The following is a 16,030-nucleotide window of genomic DNA, read 5'->3' as shown; positions in this document are numbered from 1 at the left end:
GTGTTGCCTGTAAGGTGACTGTTACTGTATATTGTCTGTGTTCCTTTCTGGTCTGTGTCCTTTTAGGCTTTCTCTTTGCTTAGAGGACCCCTTTCAATATTTCTTGTAAGACTGGTTTCATATTTGCAAATTCCTTCAATTTTTGTTTGTCCTGGAAGCTTTTTATTTCTCCTTCTATTTTCAATGACAGCCTAGCTGGATATAGTATTCTTGGCTGCATATTTTTCTCGTTTAGTGCTCTGAATGTATCATGCCAGCCCTCTCTGGCCTGCCAGGTCTCTGTGGATAGGTCTGTTGCCAATCTAATGTTTCTACCATTGTAGGTTACAGATCTCTTCTCCCGAGCTGCTTTCAGGATTTTCTCTTTGTCTCTGAGACTTGTGAGTTTTACTATTAGATGTTGGGGTGTTGACCTATTTTTATTGATTTTGAGAGGGGTTCTCTGTGCCTCCTGGATTTTGATGCCTGTTTCCTTCCCCAAAGTAGGGAAGTTCTCTGCTATAATTTGCTCCATTATACCTTCTGCCCCTCTCTCTCTTTCTTCTTCTTCTGGGATCCCAATTATTCTAATGTTGTTTCATCTTATGGTATCGCTTATCTTTTGAATTCTGCCCTCGTGACCCAGTAGTTGTTTATCTCTCTTTCTCTCAGCTTCTTTATTTTCCATCATTTGGTCTTCTGTATCACTGATTCTCTCTTCTGCCTCAGTTATCCTAGCAGTTAGTGCCCCCATTTTTGATTGCACCTCATTAATAGCCTTTTTGATTTCGACTTGGGTGAATTTTAGTTATTTTATTTCTCCAGAAAGTGTTTCTCTAGTAACTTCCATGCTTTTTTCAAGCCCAGCTAGTATCTTTAAAGTGATGACTCTGAACTCTAGATCTGACATCGTACTAATGTCTGTATTGAGTCGGTCCCTGGCAGTCGCTACTACCTCTTGTTCTTTTTGTTGAGGTGAGTTTTTCCATCTTTTCATTTTGTCCACAGGAGAATGGGTGAATGAGAGAACAAAATGCTAACAGGGTAACAATGTCCCCAGAAAATATACTCTAAACAAATCAGAAAAGACCTGAAGCTGGGGGAAAAGAAAGGGAAAGAAGGAAAAAAGAAAAAGAAAAAGATAAAAACAAAGAAAAACAGAAGAAAACAAAAAAAAAAAACAGAATATGATCAAATATGATCAGGCTGGTGTCTAGATCAGTGCCACACTAGATTTTGGGTGTATTTTGGTCTGTTAGAAGAAAGTGCCTCCCAAAATTTTAAAGAAAGAAAAGCTTATATATGTAAAAAATAACGGTTAATATGATGAAGGGAGGGAATATGACTGTAAAGATGAAAGTTATAAAAAATTTTTATAAAAGGAATTGATAAGAAGTTGTTTGAAAAAAGAAAGAAGAGGATTGAAAAAAAAAAGGGAGGGAATGTGATCAGGCAGGAGACTAGAACAAAGCCATACACTAGAGATTTAGGGTATATTTTGATCTGTTAGAAGAAACTGTATCTCAAAATTTTAAAGAGAGAAGAACTTATATATATATGTCAAAAATAAGGGAACTACTATGAAGGGATAGAATATGACTCTAAAAATGAAACATAAAAATGTTTTTTAAAAAAAGACTGATAAGATGTTGATTGAAAAGGGAAAAAGAAAAATTCAAAAAAAAAAAAAGACAGTTTAAAAAAAATTAACTTTGAAAGACTAAAGAATCATGGTAAAAAAGCCATGGATTCTATGTGCATATTCCCCTAGCGCTGGAGTTCTGCCGTTCTCATTGATAGGTAAACTTGGTCTTAGCTGGTTGTTCTCGCTGATCTTCTGTGGGGAGGGGCCTGTTGCCGTGGTCCCCAAATATCTTTGCTGGAGGGGGAAGTGCCCCACCCTTGCCCGGTCCGGGATAAGTAATCTGCTCGGGTTTGCTCTCGGGAGCTTTTGTTCCCTGCAAGCTTTCGGTACAGTTTTGGAGGACGAGAGTAAAAATGGTGGCCTCCCAATCTCCGGCCTGGAGGAGCCGAGAACTCGGGGCCCCACTTCTCAGTGCACCCCCAGAGAAAAGCAGTCAATGACTCCCGTCTCCCCGGTCTCCAGCCGCACTCCATGCTTATCGGCCTGTGACCGAGCGTTTCTATCTCTGGCACCCGACACCATGTGGAGTCTCCAAACCCAGCAGATCCCTGTGGTGTGCTCCCGTGCCGCTCCTCCCCGGGGGAGGAAGGGGAGTCTCCCCGGATCTGCCACTTGTTGGGTCCCTGCTGGAGGAGCAGTGGCCCGACTGTGCCGTGAATCATGGTTTATGGCAACCCCAAGCTGAGAACCTCGGCTCCGTCTCTGCAGCTGGCTTCCCCGCTCTGATACCTGGGAGCTCTGCCGCACTCAGGCACCCCTGGTCTTTCTGTGACCCCGAGGGTCCTGAGACCACACTGTCCCACGAGGGTTCCACCCCCCGCTTAGCCACTGGACCGACATCCCTCAGCGGAGCTGACTTCTAAGAGTTCCAATTTTGTGCTCTGGGGCTCTATCACTTGCCAGAAGTGGCCGACGGAGGCCCCCTCCCCCGCCGTCTATCCTCCCGAATATCTCCTCAGATTGACTTCTCCGCACGTCCTACTTCCAGAAAGTGGTTGCTTTTCTGTTCGGAGAGTTGTTGCTATTCTTTTCTTCGATCTCCTGTTGAGTTTGTAGATGTTCAGAATGGTTTGATCCCCATCCAGCTGAATTCCTGAGACCAGATGAAATCCAGGTCTCCTACTCCTCCGCCCTCTTGCTCCTGTTACCATTCATCTTATTATCAGTAGTAATTCTGTTAAGGGATCTAAGTTAAGCTTATCCTTATCACTCGTTTATTCCTTCAATGAGTGTTTATTGCATGGCATCTGCTGTGCACAGGATCCTGTGTTGGGTGCTCTAGGGTGTGGGTGGGAGTGGGATAAACACATGAATTTTGCCTTCAGTGGTCTTATTTTCTAGTTGGAAAAAGATTGTACATAAACAATTAGAAGAGAAAGTGCCAAAGAGAGGCAGCCTAAATAGTATAAGGCTTAGATGGAGAGAAGGGTCCAGTTTTATTAGGAATGGAAGTGGTAGATAACATACAGAAAGGCTTTCTAGAGAAAATACAACTCTGTTTTCCCTCCCTCTAGGTAAGTGGGTTCTTCCAGGTCAATTAGCTCAAAACAAAACTACCCCACTCCCTTCCTCTAAAATCTCTGACGTTCTTTGCCATGTTTCTAATGGCTGTTAGTGGCCACTACTTCTAGGGGTCCCTCATTTTGGCTTAAGCAGATCTGAAAGGGACATTAACGGTCAACTCCTTCATTCTCCTGAAGGACCCCATCAATAATAATAATAATAAAAGTTTATTTTAAAAAACAACTCTTTGCTTTCCTTGCGAGGTATGAAGAAACTGTATACCTATCCCTTACTGGCCCATGTACATCTTTATTTTGGTTTTAGCTTGTAATTCCCTGGGGCAATGAAGTTCTAGGTTTTCCACATAATTACTTGATCTTTGTTCAGTTTCATGACAATTATTTTGCTCTTCTTAGACAGTTTCTATGTCATTTGTTTTTTTAAAGAGTACACTGAAGTTTTTATAATACATGGCTAAATTTGAGATTATTGGAGATGTGGCTTTATAGAATTAAAGTTTGTCCTTCCATGTTACAGGCAATGAATACAATATAACTAAAATGATTCCCCTATTTTTGCTTAGAAACTCCCTGCTAGATGGAAAACCTAGCTGTAAGAATGACTTTCTTGATGGATATTTAAAAGTCATTTAGGGGGTGCCAAGCTAGCTCAGTCGGTTAAAGCATCTGACTCTTGATTTCGGTTCAGGTCATGATCTCAGGGTCCTGGGATGTTGGGCTCATGCTCATTGGGGAGTCTGCTTGTCTCCCTCTCCCTCTGCCCCTCCCTCTACTCATGCTCGTGCACATGCTCTCTCATGCCCACTCTCAAATAAATAAATAAATCTTAAAAAAAAAAATAAAAAAGGCATTTAGTAGGGATTCCTGGGTGGCTCAGTTGGTTAAGCATCCAACTCTTGATCTCAGCTCAGCTCTTGATTTTGGGGTCATGAGTTCAAGTCCCCCATTGGGCTCCATGCTGGCATGGATCCTACTTAAAAAAAAGGCATTTAATAACTTTTATCCATTGTTACTTGTTAAAAGTCTAGGAGGAACAGAACTAAGATGCTATTTCCTTCATATGATAAACTTACATGTACATACATATTCACACACATGCAGACATACATTCACACACAATGCCATTTCCTTTAAAGTCAGTCACAAGCTGAACACACCTGTTATCACCACTGTTATTTCACACTGTTTTGGAAAAATAAGCCATGCAAGTAATTAAGAAAATAAAGTAAGAGAAATAAATTCAGAAAAAAAGTCAAATTTCTTATTTCATAAAAACCCGAGAAACCAACTAAAAACTTAGATATAAAAAGAGGAACCAATAATGTAGCTGGTTAAAAAATGAACTTACAAAACTCATATGTAACAAGAAGGAGCAGATAAGAAATATAATACAATGGTGAACATTCTGGTACAAAATACAGCTTAAGACATAAAATATTTAGGAATAAACTGAAAAACTAAAGGTTCAGAGCTTACATGAAAACTATAAAAATCCATCAAATATCATAAAAAGGGGAGAATAAATGAAAAGTTCCACTTGTGTGAATACTCTAGTAATGCCATTATTCACTGAGCAAGCCTATATGTTTAAGAGAATCTTGATAAAAACAATTTTTTATTAAATTATTTTAAAGTTCATGTAAAATAAACATTAGCATACTAAAAATTTTCTGAAAAGAAATAGCACTGGGTGGGGGGTGGGGGTGGGAATGCACTGAGATGCCAGATATTCAAAGACAGTAATGCAAGATGACCAATAAGCATTTGAATAGATGCCATACTGCACTAATAATCAAAGAAATGCAAATTTAAATAAAAATGGGAGTTTTGCCTTTGGTTTTTTGGCAAATGTTAAAAATTATAAAGATACCTAGTGTTTGTAACTATAGGGATCAAGCATTCATATACTGCTAAGGTAAGTGAGTATAATTTTCTTGAGAGAAATTTGAGGATGCATTTCAAATTTTTAAATGTGCGTACTCTAAGGGTTTTGCACCCAGGTATGAGTGATATGTGATCCATCAGTTGTTTTGTCTGGGAATTTTTCCTATGTACATGATTGGATGAGTGATTCAAGATATATGAACAAGGATTTTCATTGCAACTTTCTTTTATAAGCAAAAAGAATATAAATAAATACAAAGAAGAAAAAGACTAAGATTTATGAAGAATTGGCTGGATCATATATGATCTTCTACTTAATGTAAGAGCAAGAGTCTTTAATGGTTAAGTGAAAAAAGCAAAAAACAGAAATATATATCATTAAAAAGAACACACACGTATATATATACACACACACACACACACACACACATATATACACATAAAACAATATAGATAGTGAGTAAGAGAGAAGGCAAGCAAGCATTTGGCAGGCTATACACCAAAATAATAATTTTAATCTCCAAGTGGAATGATTATTAAGAGCATTCATTTCTTTTTTTAGTCCTTCTTTTACTGTCTGGATATTTAAAAATTAGCAGTTAAGCTTTTGGGTGTCTTTGACTCTTGCAGTAACTATTGTTACTCAGCCCCCTTCCCTGCGAGCCCTGAGAAGATACCTTTGCTACCTCAGGACAACAGCCATCTTCCTTCTGGCTCTTATCAGTAGATTTCCACTAACCTCTAGCGTTTCTTGATGACTGTGAAGACACAAGGGGTTGCATTCCCACTGCAAGGACCGGAATCCTCTTTGAGAATGCTGATTTCTGAGTTGTACCTGGCATTCCCAAAGCTGCCCTTGGCAATGGGGATGCATTCCCCAGAGTCTTTTAGGTGGTCACCAGCCTGATTCCTTTCCTTTGTGAGCACCCAGCAAGACTACATTTCCCAGGCTCCCTCACAGTTAGATTTGGCCATATGACTGGTCTCAAACCAGGGGGTGTGAGTGGAAGTGAGGGATGTCACTTTCAGGCCTGAATCATTGAACTTCTCATGGGTGATCCTCTCTGCTCTTCCTTCCTCTGGCTAGATGTTAATGCCTGAGATGATGGTGAAAACTATGCGTTGAGGGTGAAAGAGCCTAGATCTTCAAATGACTTGTGACCAGAATCATTCTGCCAGACCAGACTGCCAACCTTGGACTATTTCTGAGTAAGTATGTGCATGCGTGTGCGCACGCACACACACACACACACACAAAACAAAAACAAAAGCAAGCAAACAAGAAGAAACACCTCTATGCTTGAGCCATTATACTTTTTTGAGTCTATTTGTTATTGCACATAATTGACTCTAACTGATCCCCAAACCATATCATTTTCCGTGTGGGGCTAGTGTGCTTTCTCCAACTGTACTTTCCATTTTATAATCTGGTCAGCCCAGCTGACACTCATGTATCAGAGTCCCTCATGAGAAGAGCTCCTTTAGCTCGTGTCCCAGCCTCTCTCCATAGGGCTTAGACATGAGTTCGTGGGACCCAGCAGGGAACATTCTGAGATACCTTCACTGTGGTAATCTCCCTTGCTCTTGTGCCTAGATACATATCTTCTGAACCTTCTCTCTTCTAGCCAATACATTCACGACATCTGACTCATAGAGAAAAGCCTTAATGTACTTTTGTCCTTACTGATTGGCAGTACTGGCATAACTTGAAGCTTGACTAGGATTCCTGTCATACCTGAAAGAAACTGTCCCATTTCATGGGATGTTTGTAAGCTGCCAAATCTGAAATAGGTGAATCCAGAGTCTCATGTACCATGGCATCAAAAAGGAACTGGGGTGTAACATCAAAGGGACCTGGGTTCGAGTCTTTATCCTGCTCATGAGTTATGTTGACCTCTCTGATTCTCAATTTCCTTGCAGCAAAATAGAAAAGAAAGTAATTTCTACATGATAAGTGCATTTTAAAATATAAATGAGATGATCTTTGTAAATCACTTGGTACTTAACGTCCTGAAAACTAACAGATAAATGTAAAGATGGAGAATAATGACAATGATAGAAAAATTATGAAAAGAGTTCATTGGGTTGAACTTCTACAGGATTGAGGGAGAGGCATTGAAAGAGAGAAACTTGAATACTTAAAGGATAAACACTGACCTTGACCAAATTAAATTGTAATCAATGACATTTTAATATTACACGTGACTCACAGTTATTAAATACAGCTTTAAACTTAGCATGGTATTAGTATCAACTTGGTGGGCCATATCAGATGTTCATTCTCTTTCCTCCTCCAAATTTCCATTGTTCTCCTTTGCTGTATTTTATGTGAATGTAGGTATTTTCAGCAGGTTATTATGCTCCATTGAGATATTAGCACCTTCTAGAGTACTTTATGATTTCATCCCCTGAGTATGTATTCCCATGGAAACAGCATATAGTATAACACAACTGAGAAGGGGCCCCATATGCCTTTCCTGTGTATATCTTCAAGAACGACATTAACTAGGCTCAGAGTATTGGGTTTATTGTGGATTTTCACAGTGATTCCTTTTGCATCTCCTGAAGAGTTCTGTTTTTAATAAACTTTACTAGAAATGTAACATTACCAAAAAGTATAATCAAGTACATTGTATATGTATGAATCATAATAAATGAGGATTAGATAATGTTTTTGCTTACATAAATAGGCTGTTTCGCAGTTGATATTTATTTTTTAGTGGAAAAATTTGTTTGGGTGAAGCAAAGGACTCTGGGTGAAAGGCTTTAAGAATGGGATTGACTTATATTCAAGTAAAATTTATGAATACACATGAAGTTGACCACAACATTCCCTCTATCAGTTTACAGTTAACTTTACCCCATGCTGCACTCAAGCATGGGCTGAATTGGTGAGCTGTATGGGCTCTAAGGATAGCAGTCATCTGAATGCTCATGAAGGACTATCTTCGTGATTGTTCTTAAATTTAGGGCATTGTGCACTTCATGTTGCTTAGTCTTGGTTTTCTCATTTGTAAAGCACAGCTGCTGAAAAGTGGTGAGCCTAGCACTTCTGACACAAAAAGACAGATAATTTTGAACACCCCCTCCTCTAATCAACAAAATGATCTTCAGTAATAATCATGAAATGCATGAATAATAATAGCGGCAAGAAAAGAAATACAGACAGTAAAATTTTTCTATGAATACATATATATATATAAAATCATGATAATAAAAATACATTATAAAAAAGGGAAAAATTAGAGGATTAATACTTCTAAATTAATGTATTTTTTTTTAAAAAGGGAAAAAGCTGGGGCTCCTGGGTGGCTCAGTTGATTCAGCATCTTCCTTTCGCTCAGGTGGTGATCCGGGGTCATGGGATTGAGCCCCATGTTGGGGGCTCCCTGCTCAGCAGGGAGTCTGCTTCTCCCTCCCCCTCTGCTGCTCTTCCCTACTTGTGCTCTCTCTTGCCCTCTTTCTCTCTGTCAGATAAATAAAATCTTTTTTTAAAAAGGGGGAAAAGCTTACACCTACGTTTACATAATAATACAGTTTCTGTTTTTGTACCTTGTGCAGATATGTCAATGACTTTGTCAAATTTGGCTTTCTTTGTCTATGTTCAATAGACAGTATAGCCAGACTCATCAATCTATTTCCTCTCATAGTTGATCAAAAATTCTTTGTTTTTATTAATTTGAATTTCAAAAATTGTCTTTCATAAGAACCAGTAGATATACAAACAGTTAAGAAAATATTATACATAGAGTAACTTTGGCAGATGCATAAAAACCCCATTTCACAATACATTCCAGAAATTGTTACACAGATTATGTGTCTTTGGAATCAATACTACCAGTTTTAAAATCTCTATGAAACTAAAAAAGAAAATTCCACTAAAATAACTTCGCCAGAAAGTTTATCAAATACGTCTTACATTGTATGAAATCTTCTGCACACATCAGAGATAATGGCTCCATGATAATTAATATTGACATTAGTTAATGTCATTATTTTATAATTTATAATGTCATAACATTATTCGATCAATTGCTGTAGAACAAGTATCCAGCTCCTTGAGAAAATGATTGAAGCAGTCAAACATCCTTTTGTCCTTTTGATTTCTCCTAGCAATGTAAAACCAACATCTTTTATTGCTTCTTTTGCATTCTTCTTTGAAATTTGACTTTTTTTCTTAATGCAAAATATAAATTTCCTTATATCTTGCTGTAAAAGGTTAATGACCTTTTCCACAATTGCTTTGTGCTGAACTTCAAGGACTAATTTTAAAGCATGGTGTTCTAAGGTACATTGATCGGGCTGATTCTAGCTGTTTTAAGTAGTGTTTTTGGTGTCTAATTAGCCTCATCAAAAAATTCACACCAGAAAATTTCACACTCAGAACAATATTGCATTTATGAGCTAAAATCTTAACTGACTAGCCACTAACATAACATCTTGTACTTTCACTCAGTTTTAAGTTTAAATGCAAACTAATTCTCCAGCTGGTTACCCAGAATGTCAGATTTGTGATAACTTTCGTTTTATTCCTTCGTCTATTTTACTCACTATGTTGTTGATGTTCATTCAGAATCACCCATTTAAATACAAGCATAGGTAATACCACAAGTGCTAAGGACGTGAATTGGAATGGTTCTAAACTTTTTAAAAATATTTTACTTATTTATTTGGGAGAGAGAGAGAGACAGAAATAGCGACAGAGAGAATGTGTGGGGAGGAAATGGAGAAGAAGGCTCTTCACTGAGCAGGGAGCCTGCCTCGGGGCTTGATCCCAGGACCCTGGGATCATGACCTGAGCCCAAGGCAGATGATTGACTGAGCCACCCACGAGCCCTGGAATGGTTCTAAATTGTCACATAGTCTTAAAACGAATGCCCATAGCTGGGTCTCTGCCTGCTGGATGCTGCCAGGATAGCTGGGAGTTCTCAGAATTAACTTCTGTGTGGAATGTTTATTAAAGGATAAGTAACAAAAAAGTGTTAATTTAAAGCTTACATATATATTATTGCAACTCAATAGTCACCACAACAATTGTTTAGAATTTAGACTAGCAAAAGGTTTTTCTCAAGGAGTATTTTATCACAGACATTGTTTAGAATTTCTGGCTCATGGTGATAATAAAGAGCAGACCAACTTTTCAGTCCATTTGTGGTATTGTTTTAAAATTCCTTACAGACAATGCACTCCTTACTGCTGGCACCCACGGTAGACAGCTCATACCATCTGGTCCTCAGTACTCTATTAGTTTGGGACATCCACTAGGATAAGGAGCGGCTTCTGTTAAGTTCTCAACAAATGCTAAATTTTGAAGTTGAATCATGCCCATCCCAAACTTTGTTCCGCCATTTATTTGTGTAGAAATATATGTATTTATGTTTCACACATTTAATGAGTATCCACACAATGGCCGACCCTGACCTGGGCCTTGAGAATATAAGACCGAAAGGCTGGTAACAGTCTCTGCTTTTGAGGAATGTAGTAGTCCATTAATGAACAAATTTTCAAAAGTTTTATTTCAAAATTGTAGCCATCATTGGAAATTTTCTTTATATATCTTTAAAATAAGGGCAGCTGCAACTAACAATATTAATGGCCTAAACTGTAAGGCCATTTGCTGTTGGATTAGCATGCTATCTAGAGGTGTGAGGACCCAGATGTGGTTGCCATCAAGGACTCCAGTTCCTTTGGTTCTTTGTCTCTACCATCCTCAGTTTGTATGCAATGTCTCCTCTCGTGGTCGCAAGTTGGGTGCTGCAGCCCTGAACATCATGAAGTCCCCAGTGACTTCTCTTTATGTCTCATTGGCCGGAACTGGGTTGTCTGCTCAAGTCTGAATAAGTCACTGATGAAAGGACATGGGATTGTCATGATTGGTTCACACCAGTTGTGATTGATTATCTGGACCTGTGCACACGGAATAAAATAGAGTTTTGTTAACCAGGAAGAAATAGGGTCTGGCAGTTGAATTAGGTAGTCAATAGTCTCTGTATACCTGAGTCAGGTGAACTGTATGCAAACCTTGTGAGGGCACACTTTATCAAATTATTGCCTCAGTTACTTCTTTGTAATATTAATTACACCTGACCCTACTTAGCCTGTACGAATGCTTAAACCAGAGACTCAAACTCTGGGTAAGGGAAGTTCTAAATTCTGTCTGTTTTTTACGACTTGAGAAAAGACCCCCTTCAGCCCCCTGTCTCCTTCCATTTGGAGGCGTTTGGGATTAGATGAACTTCTAAGTTCCTTCTTGTTCAGACACCGCATGAAATAGTTCACTGGTGCCTGGAATCTATCAATGATAGCAGCCTCTGCTTTCCTATGACCTTGTCACCATTCAGACATGATTCTCTTATGGCCCTGCTGCATGCCTCTATCAAGAGAGGCATCCAAGCCATTTGTCTCAGCCATTTAATGACTAATTGTGAACCTCCCTGCTCCATGGGTATGCCATTTAGAGAAGCAATATTGCTTGCCTCTGGATTATTTCAGGCTAGCTACTGTCAAAATAGCATAAACGTGACAAATCTTCCCAACTATGTGAAGAATCAGGGCACTGGATGCAATTCAGACAGCATAAGTCACTGCAGAAGTTCAAGTACTTCCCCTAAGGCACTCCAGCCATATGTATGCAATCTAGTCACATAAAACCCTTTAAGGAGTGGACAAGACAAAGATCCCCCGTGGATCTCTGCCTGTTTTCTCAAGAATAAAGTTTGCTACAGATCATGTTTAAAGGACACGTCAAGATACATCCTCTTAGATGTCTAAGGATACTTCAAGGTACTTGAGAGATGAGTTTCCCTCAGGAGACATGAATGATTCTTAGCATTGATTTGTTCTCCCAAAACAATATAGCAGAAAAAAATTAGAACCAGACATTCCTGGCTTAAATGCTTTCTTTCATTATTTATTATCTGCATAATCATAGGTAAGGTATTAAATCCTCTCCAGTACTCTCCTGCCATCTTTGAGACAGGTATGTTAAAGATGGTAGAGTAGATCCCCCAAATGAAGACTGGACATCAAGAGACAAGGCAATGTAGTTGGGAGGACTAAGCCTGCCCCTAACTGTGCAGTCTTAGTGAAGTTCCTTTCTCTTTTGGGGTTTAAGGTTCCACATATGTGCAGTGAGGGGCTGCACCCAGCTCAGGTAACCTGTAAGTCAATATAGCAGTTGTCATATAAATGAGCATAAGAAGAGGTCACATCTCAAAGAAGAAAGGAACCAGAGAGGGACTGGGGCCAAGCTGCACTAAGCCAGGTTTAGAGACTCTTTAGGAAATAATGGCAAGATCAAAGACAACTCTAGGACAACTCCTGGACAGCGTTAGGGCTATCAAGAACATAGATCATCTCCTTCTGACTTTTCATCTTTGGAAGTTTCCTTTACTCATCACAAAATAGGTCCTGGGTCAGCCAGGAATCTAACTATAGTGTAACTACATGGTAGCAACTCAGGGAGTCATCTTGCTTATCTTCACCATTCTATTTGCCACTTTTTCATGGTGAAAGTAGGAAGATGAGGGGATTTAGAATGATAGGGGATGGTTTCTAGCTACTGCTCCAAAATAATGAGGTTGAATTCTGCTTATCTCCCTTCATCCTGCTTCAACATTCAGCCAGTGGAGTGAAGAAGGAAGTCTCCCAAGGGGCAGTCTCTTCTCTACACACTCATGCCTTCATGCTGACTTCTTCCTTCACCACCATACTCAGCTGTCTTGTCTGATTCCCAGAACATACCAAAGAATCTTGCCTCAAGTGGCATTCAAACCAATAGGGACAGAATTTGGGGTCCTCCTCAACTCTGGGCATTCCCAAATCACTTTTCATATGACACATCTGGAAAAGTATTTGCTTCTTTATTGACCTGATGAGTTCTGTTCTCCCTACATCAAGTCTTGTTATACCTTCCTCATTAGTTTCTAGCCTGTCTTCCCTACTTTTATACATACCTTTATCACAGCCCATCCTAATGATCTGCTCACTCTTCTTCACTTCAACAGATTTTGAGCTCTTTGATATCAAGACCTGAGTCTACCATCCTTACAGGACAGTGTCTGGTACAGCACATGGCAGAGGGAGAAGGTGATAAACTCATTAACTGGTGCATGAATGTGTAGTCTGTGAGTCTGACCCCATTTGTTGACTGATGGTTAGCCAATATTCTTGACAGCTGAAGAATTCTGCACCTTCCACAGGCTCCAATTTTGGACTGGTGTAGTTTGTGAGGAAGCACTTTCTCCATTAGATAGAAATCCCCCTCTGGACCACATTCCATTGCCTCAAATGTTGATAAATAATTCAGGAAGTGATAAGTTGACTGTTAGGACATGAGCTCAAAGTGAGGAATCTAAAAGCAAATAGAAGATGAGATTAGCTGCCTCATCACACACACACACACACACACACACACACACACACACACACACACAAGCATATCCATCCAAACTCAAACCACACTGAAGCACCAGATGGGACAGAAGGCTGACTGTTAAGCAAAGGAAGACCAAGCAAATTTTATGGGGTGGAGGAAAGGAGCATTCCTTCTCATCCTTGTGGTTCTAGAGAACTCAAGTAATTCAGCTTTGAAGCAGCACAAAAGGCTGGACTTGAGATTAATTAATAAGTTAAGTAAATCCCCAAATAACACTCACTAAATACCCATTTTGCCTTTATTTCTGGAAACTTTGAAATGAAAAAGGGCTTCCAGTATTGGAAGAGATAGCTAGTTATAGTGTGTGTAAGTGCTGTAGTGAAGAGAAGTGCATGGTATGACGTGGGAGACCTACCACAGCCTGGGGAGTCAGGCAAGGAAGGGTGATGATATGGGTAGAATTTTAAGGAATAAATCAATAATGGTCAGATGAAGTGGTGGAGTAGGATGGAGAGTGTTCCATGGAGGAAGACAGTCTTGAACCAAGGCATGGGGAAAGTCTAGAAAATTGGGAGAATGGTAAATCATTCCACATGGCAGAGATAGAGAGGCAGAAAGAATAAATGGTAGGTGAGGAGACCAACCATGGCAAAAGATAAGGAGGGAATGTTAGGTAAGAGCCAGGTCATAAAATGCCCTGGAAGTCATGATGAGAAACTTTCAGTCCTTGCAGGAGGCACCAAGAATCCACAAGGAGATTCTTTGGATCCATCATTTATCTGGATGGTAGAGATGGAGGCACGTTCATTAACGCTGCTGTTGTTCCAGTGCAGCTCAGAGAAGGAAGGGGGCAGGTGGGCCTTTAGCATCTTAAGGCCAGGATTATAACTTCTTAAGGAATGGAATCAAAGCCATGTTAATAGGAGGTCCATCCAAGGCTCATGTCAAATAGACAAGGTACTTTACAGAAGAAGTTCAATCCTCACAGTTACATATTGTATTTAACATCAAGGAATTCAGAGAAAAAGAGCCACAGACCAAAATGAAAACATCCCTCACACCCAACCACCATCTTCTGTCCATCTGTTGATCCAGTGGGAACTGAATGGCCAAAGAATTGCAGAGTTTGAAAGACATAAAAAGGAACCGTAGGGGTTGGGACCAATTCATCACATTCTAAGAAAGGGGAGAGGAAAGAAGCAGCAGCTAGAGAAGATCATGAAGGGAAGGATGGAAATCAGAGAGTGAGAAATAGAGAATCTCTGTGGAACATCCTGCCAAGGCCCACTTAGCAGGGACTTGTTGCTTTGTGGTATTGGAGGTGAATTTAAATAACTCAAAAGCACAGCCTTTGGCTATTAATTAGAACTCTTTAACAAAAACTGGTCAAACTTCTCTCAGGATATACTATGTTCCATGTTAAGATGTGATGAACATTATTTAGAATGGTGAAGGGAACTCAGTAGTTTTTGATAGTCACAGGCCCATACCCCGTATGGAGAGCAAAACAGGTAAGGCTATTATTCGGTAGAAAATACCAACTGTAGAGCTAAAAGGCTTATTCTATTAATTTTCCCTCTTTTGATCATATCTAGAAATATTTCTTGTGGGGCAAAAAGGATGAGATTAGAGGTTGGAATCTGCCATAGGGATTCATTACCATTTATTGGGAACATTCTGTGTGCCAGGGGCTGAGCTAAATGCTTTATATACATGATCTCATTTAATTCCTACAATAATCCTGTGTTATCAATACTATTTATCTTTATCCTCATTTTAGAGATGAGGATAAAGAGACTTATAAATGTTAGATATCTTAAAGATCCTTATGCTACAAAATCCATGAAACTTCTGGGTAGACTATTGACAAAGGAACAGAAGGAGGAGGAGCGAGAATATTCCCTTAAATTGGTGAATTAGTGTTTCAAAACTGCAGGCCTTTTCCCATTGATGTGTAGGAAAATCAATTTAGTGGGTTGTGACCAGCATTTTAAAAATGGAGTAGAATGGAATGGAATAGAGTAGAAGAGAAAATGTCAGAGTGGACTGTAGATCGTAAGAAGTATCATTGCATGAATTGTAAGTTTTTGTGTGTACTGGTTTGCAGCATAAATATACATCTTTGAGTCCCTCCCAGAATCTGAAACCCACTGTTTACGTGCATAGCTGAACTTATTAGAAAATAAGGGAGATCTTTAGAAGTCAAAACAGAGCAGGATCCGCCACTCTATCTAACGGTATAACATGAATCTGCTACGTAGAGAATTGGCTGAAAGTTTATGATCTTTTTTAAATTAAACATTTAAATCTATTAGTAATTCTCAGCATGGTTGCAAAATGTTGAAGAGAAGGCAGAAAGTGCCTGTAAGCTAGACTTTCTGTAGGAGGTACATGGTTGTTAGTGGGTGTTGGAACATTTCTTTTTAATCCAAATATTCTTTGAAGACTTTTATGATTAAAATGCACCCAGAATACACATACGTTTAGGGCATTGGGATAAAATAACTGGTGAGTTATAGAGGAAGATTTCATTTCAAAGACAGTTTTACAAAAATGTATCATCAGAATGATTCTTGCAAGCTGGTAAATAGAAAGCTTCAAGCGTCATTTTTTTCCTCTTGA

At 39.3% G+C, this 16,030-nt stretch overlaps 1 long non-coding RNA gene across 2 annotated transcripts in view; it reads left to right on the top strand.

The window, feature by feature from the left end:
* The window catches only part of LOC145717090 (uncharacterized), a 418,260-nt gene that overhangs the window by 95,864 nt on the left and 306,366 nt on the right, over positions 1–16,030 (top strand). For both annotated transcript variants that reach the window (XR_014140106.1, XR_014140107.1), the window contains exon 2: positions 6,119–6,240. This is a non-coding gene — a long non-coding RNA (uncharacterized LOC145717090). The remainder of the gene's footprint in view (positions 1–6,118; positions 6,241–16,030) is intronic.

This window comes from Leptonychotes weddellii, chromosome 14 (genome assembly GCF_054177405.1).
Source record: "Leptonychotes weddellii isolate Sample4059 chromosome 14, ASM5417740v2, whole genome shotgun sequence".
Classification (NCBI taxonomy): domain Eukaryota; kingdom Metazoa; phylum Chordata; class Mammalia; order Carnivora; family Phocidae; genus Leptonychotes; species Leptonychotes weddellii.
Note: the sequence above shows the minus strand (reverse complement) of the source record. Positions and strands in the feature narration are given on the sequence as shown.